Source organism: Triticum urartu, chromosome 7 (genome assembly GCF_003073215.2).
Source record: "Triticum urartu cultivar G1812 chromosome 7, Tu2.1, whole genome shotgun sequence".
NCBI classification, from domain to species: Eukaryota; Viridiplantae; Streptophyta; class Magnoliopsida; order Poales; family Poaceae; genus Triticum; species Triticum urartu.
In genome coordinates, this window is record NC_053028.1 from 425,272,180 (window position 1) to 425,288,616 (window position 16,437).

The window sequence follows — 16,437 nt, forward strand, 5'->3', positions numbered from 1 at the left end:
CATTACAACATCCCATGTAATACATAATAAAAAGGGGAAGATAACATAGTTGGCTTACACTCGCCACGTCACATCAGAGTACATAAATAACATTCATCATACAAATCACTCATGGCCCGACTACGGCGCCAAAATAGAAAAGACCCCCCAACATGCGACAAGGCCCTGAATCGATAACCCCAACTAGGCACCACTACTGATCGTCGGGAAAGGAAACATAATAACGCTGAGAGTCCTCGTCGAACTCCCACTTGAGCTCGTACTCGTCACCTGGAGCGGAATCACCTGGACCTGCATCTGGAGTTGTAGTATCTGTGAGCCACGGGGACTCAGCAATCTCACACCCACGCGATCAAGACTATTTAAGCTTATAGGAAGGATAAGGCAAGTATGTGGAGCTGCAGCAAGCGACTAGCATATGTGGTGGCTAACTTATACGCAAAAGAGAGCGAGAAGAGGAGGCAAGGCGCGAGCGAGAAACTAGAAGGAACAACCTGCGCAAGCATTACTCCAACACCGTGTCCACTTCCCGGACTCCGCCGAGAAGAGGCCATCACGGCAACACACTCAGTTGATTCATTTTAATTAATTAAGGTTCAAGTTATCTACAACCGGACATTAGCAAATTCCCATCTGCCCATAACCGCGGGCACGGCTTTCGAAAGTTCAATCCCTGCAGGGGAGTCCCAACTTAGCCCATGACAAGCTCTCACGGTCAACGAAGGAATAGACCTCCACCCGAGACACACCGATCAGACTCGGTAACCCGGTACAACAAGACAATTCGACAGGTTAAAACAAGTCCAGCAACACCGCCCGAATGTGCCGACAAATCCCGATAGGAGGTGCACATATCTCTTTCTCAGGGCACACTCAGATTGTCCAAACTTCCGGTAGGCCAGCCCAGAGTTGCCCCTGGTAGCCACCGGCGGCTGACGGTTGGACCAACACTCAGAGGAGCACTGGCCCGGGGGGGGGGGGTTAAAATAAGATGACCCTTGAGTCTGCAGAACCCAAGGGAAAGTAAAGGCTAGGTGGCAAATGGTAAAACCAAGGTTGGGCATTGCTGGAAAAGCTTTAATCAAGGCGAACTATCAAGGGGTTCCCATTATAACCCAACCGCGTAAGGAACGCAAAAATCCGGGAACATAACACCGATATGACGGAAACTAGGGCGGCAAGAGTGGAACAAAACACTAGGCGAGAGGCCGAGCCTTCCACCCTTTACCAAGTATATAGATGTATTAAGATAACATAGCAATGTAATGATATCCCAACAAGTAAATAAATGTTCCAACAAGGAACGGCTCCAATCTTCACCTGCAACTAATAACGCTATAAGAGGGGCTGAGCAAAGCGGTAACATAGCCAATCAACGGTTTGCTAGGACAATGGTGGGTTAGAGGTTTGACGTGGCAATTGGGAGGCTGACAAGCAAAAGGTAGGCATCGTAGCAGTGGCAAAGCAAAAGAGTGAGCAAACTAGCATAGCAAAGATAGTAGTGATTTCGAGGGTATGATCATCTTGCCTGCACAGTTGTCAAAGTTGACTGGATCCTCACGAGCAAACTCAACGGGCTCCTCGGTAGCGAACTCATCTCCCGGCTCTACCCAACAATACAAACAAGCAACAAGGATACAATCAACCACGTGCAAGACCAAGCAATATGATGAAATGATGATATGCTATGCGGGATGCGATGCGGGATGCAAAATGCAAGATATGACAGGAAATGCATGAACCTGGCCTCAACTTGGAAAACCAAGTGTGCCACTGGATAGAGGGGATGAAATCGCTTGAAAACGATATAAAGATCATTGGAATCGGAGTTACGGTTTGGAAATGGCAAGCGTTTTAAGATATGACACCGGTCTGCGATTTACAGCAAGTAGGCATCTAAACGCAACGAAATGAACATGCTACAGCCACCAAACATGAAAACAAAATACATGTCAGTGATGTAAACAAGATGGTTAACAAAACACTAGCACTGAGCCATAGGCAAATTCATCCATTAAGAGGTTCAAACAAGCATGGCAAAAATGAATATGCAAAACAGATTCCAGACTTAGTGAAATTAACACTAGCCTGAAATTTCAGATCACGAAGCCCTCTTCGGAGCAGAAAAACAACATGATAAAAAACCTGAACATGACAAGTAAGAACATGGAATGGAGCTACACAACAAGCTAAACAAAACACCCAAAGTGACCTGGGGCCAAAATTGTTCACAAAATACTCTACCGAGCTCGCGAACATAGCTCGAACACAATCAGTTTTCAGACTCACGAAGGCATGTAAACGAGCTCGATGCACTCACTACGGTGCAAGTCATAGCAAGGCAAGCATATAAACAGCAAGAAGGCACAATATGCTAGCTACACATGTCAAGAACAAAGGCATAGCATGCATGGAACACTAACGGTAGCATCGGCAAAATCGCAAACAAGTTGACGATCTGCCCAGATTAACAACGAAGCAAAAGTTGATCTCGATTGAGTCAACCTAGAGCACTCCACATATGCAAAGAAAGACATGGATGGGTAGATAATAACATAAATATCAAAACTCCCTTACTGATCATCCTCAAAAGAGGCACGGATCACTAGGAAACAAGCTGGACATATAGCATCACGAACTAAAATATCCCAGACTTTGTGAAAATCACTGTCCCTGAAATCAGCAATCTCAGGTACCTCTCTTCGCAAGCTTGCACAAGACAACACACACACCCTAAAAAATTCATGGGTGGCACCTCTGGAAAGAAGACAAAATGCTTAACAATTCATCCCAAAGGGGCACAGGCATATCATGCACGGATTAAACATGGCAAAAATGACAAAAGTGCATGATGAACTAACGGATCTGCAATTTAACTCACGAAGCCTCCTTCTAACAGCATTTTGGGCAACAAGATGACCTCAAATGCAAATGATGCAATGGAATGAAATGATGTACATGCCGAGACGAAGATTTTGATATATCATATGCCCAAAACGGAGCTACGGTTGCGGAGATACAAGCAGTCAAAGAATGCATAAAAAAACTAGGGTTTCAGACGAAAGTCAACCGAGGAGGAAACTTTGGATCTCAGATCTGGCGCGGGAACTGAGGCGGTGCCGGAGTACTGTAGCACAAACTCACCGGAAATGGCCGTGGCGGCGGCCGGAAGAAGGGGGACTCGCCGGGCCTTGGCCGGGGAAGAGGGGCGCCGGCCCGGAGGACGAGGAGGCGCGGCGAAGGGCAGCGGGGCCGGCTCGGGCGTCGGCGGCGCGGAAGCCGAGGCGGAGCGGCGCGGCTCGCCGGAGTCGCGGTGGCCGGAGACGGCGGCGCGGTGGCCGGAGACGAGGGAGGCGGCGGATCCGGGCGGGAGGCGAGACCTGGGCGGCGGCGGAGCTCACCGGGCCGCGGGGGCCGGACGCGGGCTCCCGGGCCGCGATGGGAGGCGGCGGCGGCGGGGGTGACGTGGCGGCCCCTGAGTGGCTGGGCGCGGCGGCGGGATGACGGGTGGACAATGTCCGTCGGCGGCGGTTGTGTCTGGCAGCGGCGGGAGGAGTTGGATCTAGGGTTAGGGGAGGGAGACCCGCGAATTTCGAAATGGGGGTGTATATATAGGCATAAGTGGAGCTAGGAGAGTCCAAATGAGGTGCGGTTTTCGCCCACGCGATCGTGATCGAACGATCTAGGACATGGAGCAGAGTTAGGTGGGTTTTTGGGCCAAATTGGAGGGGTGTTGGGTTGCAACACACACGAGGCCTTTTCGGTCCCTCGGTTAACCGTTGGAGTATCAAACGAAATCCAAATGACCCGAAACTTGACAGGCGGTCTACCGGTAGTAAACCAAGGCCGCATGACAAGTCTCGGTCCAATCCGGAAATGTTTAATCCCCACACACGAAAGAAAGCTAGAAATGGCCACCAGAGGAGAACGAAGCGCCGGAATGCAAAACGGACAACGGGGAAAATGCTCGAATGCATGAGATGAACATGTATGCAAATGCAATGCACGAGATGACATGATAAGAGATGCACGGAAAAGAAAAACACACACGGAGATAAAGACCCGAACCCGAGAAATAAATATAACTTAGCGCCGGAGACGGCAAGAGTTGGATACAAATATGGAAAGTTATATCTGGGGCGTTACAATTGGTTAATTTTATATCGCTGAATAATATTAAATATTATGAGTGCATACGCTCCACCATGAGGTTCCTTGCTCCTTCTCGGTCATCCGGAATCTATGTTCTTCTACTCTATTTTTTTATGTGAGCTTTGTTCATCCTTTTGCCAACACGCGAGACATCTAGCATCAAGGTGCATGTGTTATGCAAGGATCGTTCCATCTATATGAAGAACACGTGGGACTGGAACTACGAGACGAACATGTACCTAGGAGTGGACGTACGAACCTGAGTAATGTAGCGTAGTAAGTGAAGTAGAAAGGCACAAATGGTATGAACATGCGTGGCATATAGGGTGTGTTTGGTTGCGTTCTCGTCTCAGCATAGTTGTTCCCTCTTCATGCATGCTCAACTCAACACCCCTCTTCATGCATGCTCTCTTCATGCATGCTTCTAGTGTATTTGTGCTAAACTAGTGTGGACTCATGCATCCTCCATACACTCTACCAAACACCCAAAAGTAGGTCGAGAAGGGAACTCTTGGGCGGCATTTGTCTCTTACTACGTACTACCACTAAATGTTGTACGTGCAATGCACGGTGATGTTATGGATTACGTGCCTAAGTACTCTACTACTACTATATTAGTTGGAGGCACATATTAAATTTTATATTTGTTTACGTGTATGCCCCGAGACCTTCCAACTAGACGTGTCTTTGTCTCCAGGTCGCACTTTGTATCGTTCATACCACTAAGTACCACTACATGTGGTATCCGACCCAGAAGTGGAAGAAGTGGAGACGCTCTACCATGCTGTTTTTTTTACGCTGGGCTCTACCACGCTGTTCATGTCCCACTCCTTTCGCTGACGTGTGGGACATCCAGCACGTGCCGTGTTTGGCACCCTTCGTCGTAAGAGTTGAAACGCTAGCATTCATCAGAAATAAAAAATAATTATAAATCGGCAGTGATACTATTTTTTTGCGAACCAATTAGTAGTGATACTGTACCACATGGTTTCCTTGCTCCTCGATATCGGAAAGAATACTTCCATTCGCGAACATGTGGGACGTCGACCATCCTGGTCCACTTGCCATGCACGCAGAACTCCAAGGGAGTCACCCAGGTCGTCGCGCCGTAGCAACAATGACTAATGAGCCGTCAAATCACAGGTCCACTTCCCACTTTGAAGTTGCTTGGATGAAGGAACCATCATGACTTCGTTGAATTCTGCTTCTTGAAGAAAACTACTGTACCAACAGTACTGCTAGCTACAGTAGTTACTCCAACAGAGGCCTCCTTTCGTTCATAGGATAGGAATATGAAAATCATAGGAAGTGAGATGACATGCATCTCAATTCCTATAGAGAAAGAGATGCCATTTGATGCTTAGGATAGGAATTTTTCCATTTAGTCTAGGCTAATGTACTGGTAATTTGCTCTAAAAACTACAGTAGTAACTAGTAGTACTGGTACATGCTCGTACTCAGACACACACACACACACACTAACTACTAGTACTACTACTTCTCACATACTGGCCAGACGCCGTCGTTCTCCTTCCCGGCTTTGTCGGCGACACCCCACCGTGCTTGGATCTCCGCTGACCTCTCCGCAGCAGCGCGTGCATCCTTTTCTTTCTTGTGGCGGCGGGCCTCTCTTTTCTTGAGTGCTTTCTGACTTTTTCGCTCCCTCTGTGCGGCTTTGGCCGCCTCTTGCTCTACCGCCCATTCGGCCTTGGCATCTTCAAATTCCTCCCACATAGTTGTGAGGTCGCGAGCGGGATGAACTCGGCACGACGGGATGCCATCGCTTCCCTACCATTTTGTGTGCGGTCGTGGGTGGCGAGGAACTCGGCGCGGCGGGATGCCATCGCTGCCTTACCGGTTAGTATGCGGCACGGTGGCATGAACGACGCTTGGTGAGAGCTCTAGGGTGGAGTGGCCGGACAACCGTATAGTGCATTGGTTTGTCAAGAGCTCAAGGACAGAAGACGAAGCAAATTTGGATTCCCCTTCAATCCTGGTCATTTATTACCGAGTAAAATGCATTGGCGGTCATCGAACTTGTCTTGATAGCTCACTTTGATCATTGTTTATGAGATATGGTGATTATACGGTCACTGGCTCATCGTATAGCTCCGTATTTGTCTGGTTGACCAGTCAAGCAGTCCGCATGCGCCTCATCAGCTCGTGTTCTTTATCTATCTACACAGGCCTACCTGTCAATGGAGAAAGAAATACTGTAAAAACCAAAATTATGCTAGAGTCCGGACCGCTTCTGGAGCCCGCTCTCACCGCCCTGGCCCCTCAAGATGCCAGCTGCCCGCCGCATGCATGCATAGCAAGTAGTACTCCTTATGTGGAGGAGAGAGAGGCATTGACAAAGTCAAGGAGTGGGCTCTGCAAGAGCCCGTCTCTACACGTGCTCCTAGGTATAAAAAATAATTCTAAAAAAAGGCATAAAAACAATTGTGTCTTAAAAAAAGGAAGGTAGAAAACATTTGAGAGGAAATAGATAGAGAGAAAGTGAGAAAAAGCTGTAACCTGGGAATTACATGAGGAAGGAGGGAGTGGTGCACATGCCAAGTTCACTGGGCTGCCGTGTTTCACACTCCTCCGTGGTAACAGTGGAGACAATAGCTTTCATAAAAAATAAACGATGAATACTCGTTGCTTGTCCTCTATATCGAAAAGAATACTTTCATTCGCCGACATGTGGGACGTCGACCATCTTGGTCCACCTACCATGCACAAAATTATCCCGGTCTACCCCAGTCGTATCGCAGGCCCAACCTTTCCCACTGTAAGTTGTTCGGACGAAGGAACCATCATGACTTCGTTGAATTCCTCTTCTTCAAGAAAACTTACTGTACCTGCAATACTGCTACCACACACGAAGAATGGACGACACTGTACCACGTCATATCACTGAAACCCACTAGGCCAAACTAGCCCGCCTAGGTCATCTATTTTGGAACGGAGGGAGTATGTCTCTGCACTGCTATGATTTTGTGTTGCACGTCATATCACTGAAACCCACTAGGCCAAGCTAGCCCGCCTAGGTCATCGATCGCTAAGCCTACAATTTTAGGAGCTAGGGCTATTGGTCGATCGACGAGGGATAAGTATAAGCATACCACGAGCTCATCAGCCCCAACGTTTCTCTTCGGTGAGTGTTTTGCATGTACTATAGCTCGCACAGTAGCTAGCCTACTAACACCAAGAATCATCATACAAGCCCTGCTGATATGATAAACAGTTCAAACTTACATCTAATCATGCCATATATTACATCTAAAGCTGGTGATGATACATTTGTTTCCATAACTCGGAGAGGGTTCGCATGATTCATCGCATGATTCATTATCAAACAAAAGTAGCAAGATCCGCCCACACAAGATAGTGCACTAGCCCTAAGATGGTTTGATAACACGCATCATTCTGGTAATTAAACACAGGTCAATGCAAACTACCCTAAACGATTAGCGCGACCAACTATTTCTTGTCATCGATCTCTTGGGCAATGACCACAACACGAACAGCGGCATGGGAATTGATTTTTAGGGCGATGTCCGCAGGACTGACCGCGACATCGGAATCGATCTCTGGAGCGATGTCCACAGGATGGACAGCGGCATTGGAATCGATCTCCGGGGTGATGCCAACAAGACGGGCCACGACATCGGAATCATCAAGGACGTCCACACGCACCTGCACAACCCTAACATATTAGCAAGCACATTGCAAATAATCAAAAACCACAACTATGGTAATAAGCCATTATTTTTACCATGTGCAGCTCACCGGGGGATGTCATCCCTCTGGGGGCCATCTCCTCGTCCTCGATGGGGGCCATCACCTTGCCAGGGGAATACTGCTTCTCAACGGCGACTATCTCCTCAAACTCGGTCTTGAGCCTCACATAGGTGGCAATCAGAGTTCCTGGGGTAGGCACGGTGGGGCCCTTGCTGTTCTTCCAACTTTCTTTGCGGAGTTCATCCGCCAACATCCTCAAATCTTGGGCCAGTGCTTGTTTCTCGGAGTTCTTCATCTCCATGCGTTGGCCCGCCAACATGGTCAACTCGTTGGTCGGTGCTCGCTTCCTGGAGATCGCTGTCTCCAGTGGGTTGTCCGCTGGCAACTCTTTGCCTAGTGCTCCAGGATCCATCAATGAACTGACAAACAAAAAGCAATCGAAAGGAAACCATAATCGCAATGAAAACGGGAAAAGAATAGGATGTGAGAATCGGTCGGTGCTTCGCAAAAAGAAGATTCTTGGAATGAAAATATAGCAGCATAACTGATTCGCCCACCTTTCCTTCGTCGGTACAGAAGAAAAATGGCAGAAGTGAGTAGCCTGGAGTGAGATTTTCTTCAAGAAAAGGAAGAAAGGGCTTGAATGAGCGTTCCAGTGAAATGATGGTTGCTTCGTCTAGTCCAACTTGGAGGCCACCTTACCACTGCTGGTAAAGGTGTGGGTTTTGTGATATGACGGGTCATGACGGCCACACAGGGGTGACAGGTGAGTCTTGACTGTAGCACCTCGCTGTGATTTGGTGGATGGCACGCGGGCCCAAATGCTTTGAAATGTCCCGCATGTAGATAGAGCGGCTAGTCATATAGGCATGCTCAATATTGTGCACCACGACCAAGGCAGAGAGGAAAACGAGAGAACTACGTAATTAATGCATGAGTTTAATTAGGGTAGTTTTGTAAAGTACGAGATACATTCCTCCAATCGCAAAATGCCTTGGTTCATGAGATTTGAGATTTGAGCCCTATAAATCGGAAGGGAGGGAGTACTGCACACGGTGTAGTCTAGTCACTTGTTGAAATCTCTAGAAAGGCAAATACTCCTTTCCGGTTTACAGGGCTATACTACTCCCTCCGTCTAGGTGTGTAAGTCATCTTACGAAAACCAAATAGGCCCAAAACACTTAGACGCGGTGCATTAACTTCTACCTTGTTTCTTGTTTCTTGACATATCAACCAATAAGAGATGAGAGGTGTGCATGCTTTTAATGACTTGCAATGGCTAGTTCATTGCATGCAATGCTATTAATTAGCAAATAAACATTGGTGACCCCAGGAGGAAACGGTGCTAAGCGTGTGGACCTATGCAGAATGAGTATCAACCAATGGATAATGGAGTTTAATTGTCAAACAATAGAAATTTTGTCTCATGCAAGAGCCTGGCTACTACTCCAAGGAACCGCACCACGCGAGCGTTCGCAACTACCACGTTCGGGTTGCGCTTGGCTCTTCGCCTCTTCGAGAAGACAAACAATAATGATGTTACTCCTACTTCTACAGTATCGAATCCACTGCTGCATGTCCGTCCACCTCATACAGGAGGGATAGTGAAAGCTTCAACTTACTGCTCCTGCCTTTGCGTCTATGACAGGTGGGCCCAACAGGTGGTTGGCCCTCCTGTCATGCAGCCAAAGGCAGGTGCAGTTAAGGCACCGAAGCTCAGAACGCGAGGGAGAGAGCGTTGTAGTGATCAAATTTCTCGGTCTTGTACGAGTTGACGAAGATAGGGGTTGCTTGCTAGGGTTGCTCACTACGTATATATAGGCCGGAGCCTCCGCGCTTGCTTGCTAGGGTTGCTCTATTCACACACTCTCATCCTCTCCAGATTTAAACAATATAGGGGTAGTAACACTATCTTTATCCCTTCAAAAAACACTGGCTTTCTATCCTCACCGCTGGTTACAGATCCGGACGTATCCCCCTCCGACGGTGAAGGGGGGAGGGGTAGCGTTTAGGCCGTCATCGACAGCGAGGGAGGAGACCCACTGCCGGCCGCACCGTTATCTCTGGCCGAGCGCCGGCGTGGGAGGTCCTCCGATCCCTTCGTCGTTGCCTGTGGGCGTATTCAGCCTCCCGCCTTGCACCTATCCGCATCCCAATGACCTTCAGGTATATCTTTGTTCGAAACCGCCTTAGCTCTACTTCCCCAGCTCGCTACGTCGCTGCATGTGCATCATTTTCTACCTCTCAGCCCCTCTCGATCGGATGGTCCAACGTCACATATTTTTTTCTTCTATTGTTAGAGGTAAAGCTACTTCATGGAGTCGAATCTTGTACTACTTGGTTCAAACAAGAAATATAGTGGGGGTGGGGGAATTTAGTATGTACATCGGACTTGGTACAAATAGGAAGGAAAGGGGGTGAAAGTAGTACAGACTGGTCATCCAACCGGTCTCTTGGTCGAAAAGGGAAATATATGGGTAACGCTGTACACAGTGGTATGACCAGGACTAGATTTGCTATCCACACATAGGAGTAGGTGGCTAGAGTGAACAAAAATGGGACCAACCCAGATATGTTTCTTGGCTGTTTGTTTCTCGGGGCAACAAACTATGAATCACCACTTTATGCCCCTGTTTACGTACATGGTGCTGGACTGCTGGTGCACCCACTGTCCCATGCCCTTATACCAAATATTTAGGCTCCTTTCAGAATAAAGGGGCAGAAAACATAGGTCTTGATGAAAATAGAGGAATTGGAAAGGAATGTAGGTATAAATCTATGGAACAGCAAACCGGAGGAAACTCTCAAGAGAATGTGTTCGGATGGACTACGAAATGTACAGATATGTTTTTCTAGAGTAGCATGCTTGGAAGTATGAGATGCTATTTGTTTATTCAGCTGCACAGTAACTACTCTTGTCCTCACCTCACGAACCACACATAGGTTGATTTTTTTATTCCGGCAACACAGCACAGCAACCTGTCTAATGCATGGCAGCGAGCGCCTGCCTCGGGCTTCCGCCCAAAAAATGAGCAGCGCGTGGATGTTTCTAATCCTATGGAATCAGTACTACCAGACCAGCTTTACTATGAAACACTATTCACCTTTCCCGTGTTCCGAACGGTTGGAAGGGAAAGAATACCGTAGGAATTGTGTTCCTATGAAAATCCTGCACCAAACCTGTGAACCGAACGCATCCTTAGCTGTTCTTAATCTAATGTCCCTGGTAAAATGAAGCCATGCCACTTTTATAAGCCATGAAAAGTTTAGCCAAATGTTTTTGCCTGTAATTATTTGAGACGCTGACTGTTTCCTATGTGCCTTTTTGTGCAAACAGGGATATCCAATTCACCTGGTTGCTGTTGTGACCTTTTGGTGCACTGCACAAAACTCTTCTTAAAAGAAGTGACTTTTGTGCTGTTTAACTAGAATGTCAGAATGGAACAGTTGGTTCATTTTGGTGGAACTGCACAAAGGGAGATCTGTGTTCCAATCCTCATCATCCATATTTGCGCCATAAACTTCCTTTAGGCAAGAATGATATTTAATGCAGGTGTGTAACGCCCTCGATGCGGCTATATCTCCCACGTGTCGAAGCACGACTTAGAGGCATAACCGCATTGAAAGCAATGTCGCAAGTGATGTAATCTTCACAACAACCCATGTAATACATTAAGGGAAAAGGATACATAGTTGGCTTACACTCGCCATGTCACACAAATAGCATAAATAAGTCATTACATTCATCCAAATACACTCAAGGTCCGACTACGGAACCAAAATGAAGATAAACCCCAAATGCGACAAAGTCCCCGATCGCCCCGACTGGGCACCACTACTGATCATCTAGGAAAGACACGTAGTATCATCCTAAGTCCTCATCGAACTCCCACTTGAGCTCAGTCGAATCACCTGGAGCGGTATCATCGGTTCCTGCATCTGGTTTTGATAGAATCTGTGAGTCGCGGGGACTCAACAATCTCACACCCTCGCGATCAAGACTATTTAAGCTTATAGGTAAGGTAAAGGTATGGTGTGGAGCTGCAACAAGCGACTAGCATATATGGCGGCTAACATACGCAAAAGAGAGCGAGAAGAGAAGGAAAAGGTACGAGCGACAAACTATGATCAAGAAGTGATCCTAGGACAACCTACGTCAAGCATTACTCCAACACCGTGTTCGCTTCCCGGACTCCGCCGAGAAGAGACCATCACGGTTACACACGCGGTTGGTGCATTTTAATTAAGTTAAGTTTCAGGTTATCTACAACCAGACATTAACAAACTCCCATCTGCCCATAACCGTGGGCACGGCTTTCGAAAGATCAAATCCCTGCAGGGGAGTCCCAACTTAGCCATCACAAGCTCTCATGGTCAACGAAGGATATTCCTTCTCCCAAGACAATCCGATCAGACTCGCCATCCCGGTTACAAGACATCTCGACAATGGTAAAACAAGTCCAGCAACACCACCCAGATGTGCCGACAAATCCTGATAGGAGCTGCACATATCTCATTCTTAGGGCACACCAGATGAGCAAGACGTCGGGTAGGCCAGCCCAGAGTTGCCCTGGTAGCCCCGGACATCGCTCAGTTGGACCAACACTTAGAGAAGCATTGGCCCGGGGGGTTAAAATAAAGATGACCCTTGAGTCCGCGAAACCCAAGGGAAAAGGCTAGGTGGCGAATGGTAAAACCAATATTGGCCATTGCTGGAAGAGTTTTATTCAAGGCGAACTGTCAAGGGGTTCCCATTATAACCCAACCGTGTAAGGAACGCAAAATCCGGGAACATAACACCGATATGACAGAAACTAGGGCGGCAAGAGTGGAACAAAACACCAGGCATAAGGCCGATCCTTCCACCCTTTACCAAGTATATAGGTGCATTAAGACAACCAAGATAATATGATGATATCCCAACAATAAACATGTTCCAACAAGGAACAAAACTCCAATCTTCACCTGCAACTAGCAACGCTATAAGAGGGGCTGAGAAAAGCAGTAACATAGACAAACAATGGTTTGCTAGGACAAGGTGGGTTAGAGGTTTGACATGGCAATTTTGGAGTCATGATAAGCAAGTGGTAGGTATCATAGCATAGGCATAGCAAAAGAGCGGGCATCTAGCAAGCAAAGATAGAAGTGATTTCGAGGGTATGGTCATCTTGCCTGCAAAGTTCTCAAAGTGGACTTGATCCTCATAAGCGTAACCAACGGGCTCCTTGTTCACGTACTCGTCTCCCGGCTCTACCCAAGCAAGAACAACAAACAAAAGGAACACAATCAACCACGTGCAATGCTCAAGCAACATGATGCAAACATGGTATGATATGCGGGATGTGATATGTGATGCATATGCATGATTTGGAAAGGAATGGTTGAACTTGGCCTCAACTTGGAAATCCAAGAGTGCCACTGGAAAGGTGAGGTGATTTCGGTCGAAATCGATATAAAGATCACCGGAATCGGATGCATGGTTTGGAAATGGGAAGCAAAACAAATATGGCACCGGTCTGCGATAAACACCAAGAGACCATCTAAATGCATCAAGATAAATAAGCTATTGCACTCAAACATGGCAACAAAATACATGGCAGGGATCCACTCATGATGCTTGATAAAAGATGAACAGTGAGCTACGGCTAATTCACTCAATAGCAAGCTCAAACAAGCATGGAAAAAATGCAAAAGATAACAGGTTTCAGACTTGATGAAATTAATAGCATGTCAGGAATTTATCATCAGAAAGCAATGTTTAGAGCATGATAACTACATTCTACAGGAACATATCATGGTAAAGAAAGGCATAGTATGAAGCTACTCAAAGCATAAAACAAAAGTCCCTTAGTGACCATGAGCCAAAAGGGATCAGAAAATACAATTGCAATCATGTGAACACATTCAGACTTAGTGAAAAACTGGAACATGGCAAAATAGATAACGAGTAGGCATGTTTACGAGCTCGATGCACTCACCACGAGGAATTGCATGACAAACTAAGCATACACCCAGCAAGTAGACATGGCATAGAAGCTAGACATGGCAAGAACAACATCATAGCATGCACGGATCAAGAACAACAAGCTCGACAAAATTTCTAAACATGTTAACAATCTGCCAATAACATTTTATAGCAAAAGTAGAGCTCGATTGACTCAAGCTAGGGTGCTCCATAAATGCAAATAAAGACATGGATGGATAGAGCACCACAATATCTACAAAACATCCTTACTAATTATGCTCAAAAGATGCACAAATCACTAGGTAACAACAAGAACACATGGCATAAAAATAATGACAGGGCAATGACTTAGAATATTTCTAAGTCCCTGAAATCAGCAACATTAAGTAAGCTAGTCTCCACGAAGATCACAAAAATACATGGCATACGCCCCTGTAAAGATGGCATGGCATTCTTCAAAACACATGTAGAGCTCAGGATCATAACATGCACACATTAATCATGGCAAAAATGACAAAAGTGCATTTGCTGAAACAGATCTGAAACTATCATCACATAGCCCTCTTCCAACAGCATTTCGGGCATCAAGAGGAGCTCAAATGAGAATGCTGCAATAATATGAAATGATGTACTCGTCGAGACAAATATTTTGATACGCTACACGCACGAATCGGAGCTACGATTAGGAAGTTATGATGCGTCAAAGATTGCAAAATATTTAGGGTTTGGGACGAAAAAGTCAACCGATCCAATCCCAGATCTGGATCCGGTACTGTAGCTTCCCGCCTCCCGAGGTTCACTGGCCGGAGTTCGTGCTCGCCGGAGCTGCGGGACATCGTCGGAGGAAGGAGAGGAAGCCGGGGCGGTCGAGGCCGGCGGGGGAGCTCGCCGGAGCTCCGGGCGGCGAGGAGGCGACGGCGGCGGTAGGCGGATGGCCTCGGGTGGCGCGGGGCTTGGGCTGCCGGAGCGGGGCGGCGCTCGCCGGCGCAGTGGCGCACGGCGACCGGCGCGGGAGGAGGCAGCGGCGCGCGGGCGGAGGTAGGTGGCGGGGCCCGGTCGGGCGGTGTGGAGGGCTGGCTGCGGCGGCGGTGGGCGCCGGGATGCCACGTGGCGAGGCGTGACTGGTGCGGGGCGGTGGCGGATGTTGTCCGGCCGTCCGGATTTTGTCCGGCGGCGCGGAGGACGAAAGAGACTAGGGTTAGGGTAGGAGAAGACCCGGAATTTCGAGGAGGAGATCTATATAGAGAGGTAGAGGGAGCTAGGAAGCTCCAAATGAGGTGCGGTTTTCGGCCACGCGATCGTGATCGAACGGCCTAGGTGATGGAGGAGGTTTAGGTGGGTTTTGGGCCACTTTGGAGAGGTGTTGGGCTGCAACACACACGAGGCCTTTTTGGTCCCTCGGTTCACCGTTGGAGTATCAAACGAAGTCCAAATGACACGAAACTTGACAGGCGGTCTACCGGTAGTAAACCAAGGCCGCATGACAAGTCTCGGTCCAATCCGAAAACATTTAATACCCGCACACGAAAAGAGGTTGAAAGGGACACCGGAGGACATAGGAGCGCCGGAATGCAAAACGGACAACGGGGAAAATGCTCGGATGCATGAGAAGAACACGTATGAAAATGCAATGCACATGATGACATGATATGAGATGCATGACAAAGACAAAACAACACGAAGACAAAAACCCGACAACGAGGAAATATCATAACTTAGTGCCGAAAATGGCAAGAGTTGGAATACAAATAAGGTAGGTTACATCCAGGGTGTTACAATGTGTTCATATCTATTTTCCGACTGCCATGAGAAAATAATGCTATTTTTTACTAGTACACTTGTACTCCCTCACTGACAAAACCAATTCTGAATTAGAAGGCCAATCATGTACTTGGTTTCACCAACTGGTGAGGAGAAAGAGAAACAGAGCATGAAGAGGAAGAAGAAGAATAATAAACAGTGCCAAGGCGATCTTGCTAAAGCCAGAGGCCTCAGTCGAGGCCATTCAAGGGCTCTGGCAACGACTACCTTACACGTGAGACGATCCTCCAGGGAGCCCTTCCACTTCTGTTGTCTCACTTAATTAATTAGGAGTACTTAAGTACCACTAATTTATTACTACCTAATTTTCCTGTTGGAGTTAAACAAATCTTTAGTAGGACCCTATGCTGAATCATGTACGTGTGTATGTTTGTCTATGGAGGTGAATCATGTGGTGGAGCAGGGAGGGAATATTATTAGTGTCATGAAATAATAGTGCTATTGATTTGCATGTCAATTTATTGCCATTGGTTCAATGAGGTAATGTTTTGTGTATTGTCCATCATGAATTTGATGCTACTAGTTGAGTAATATGCTAATGTCTTCCTATCCTTTCTCACTAAGCTAATGAAGGTTTCACCTTGTTCCTACTTGTGCAAACATGGATCATGTTGTGCCAATCATACATTAAATGGAACTACACAAGACAATACAATGAACTGTATCCCAGCCAGTGCTTTAACTCTGCTGGAAGTTCTTGATAATCTTTCGATATAATCTCAGCACTGGTAAACAAGAGTGATTTCAACCATACATTTGAAGTGCACAAA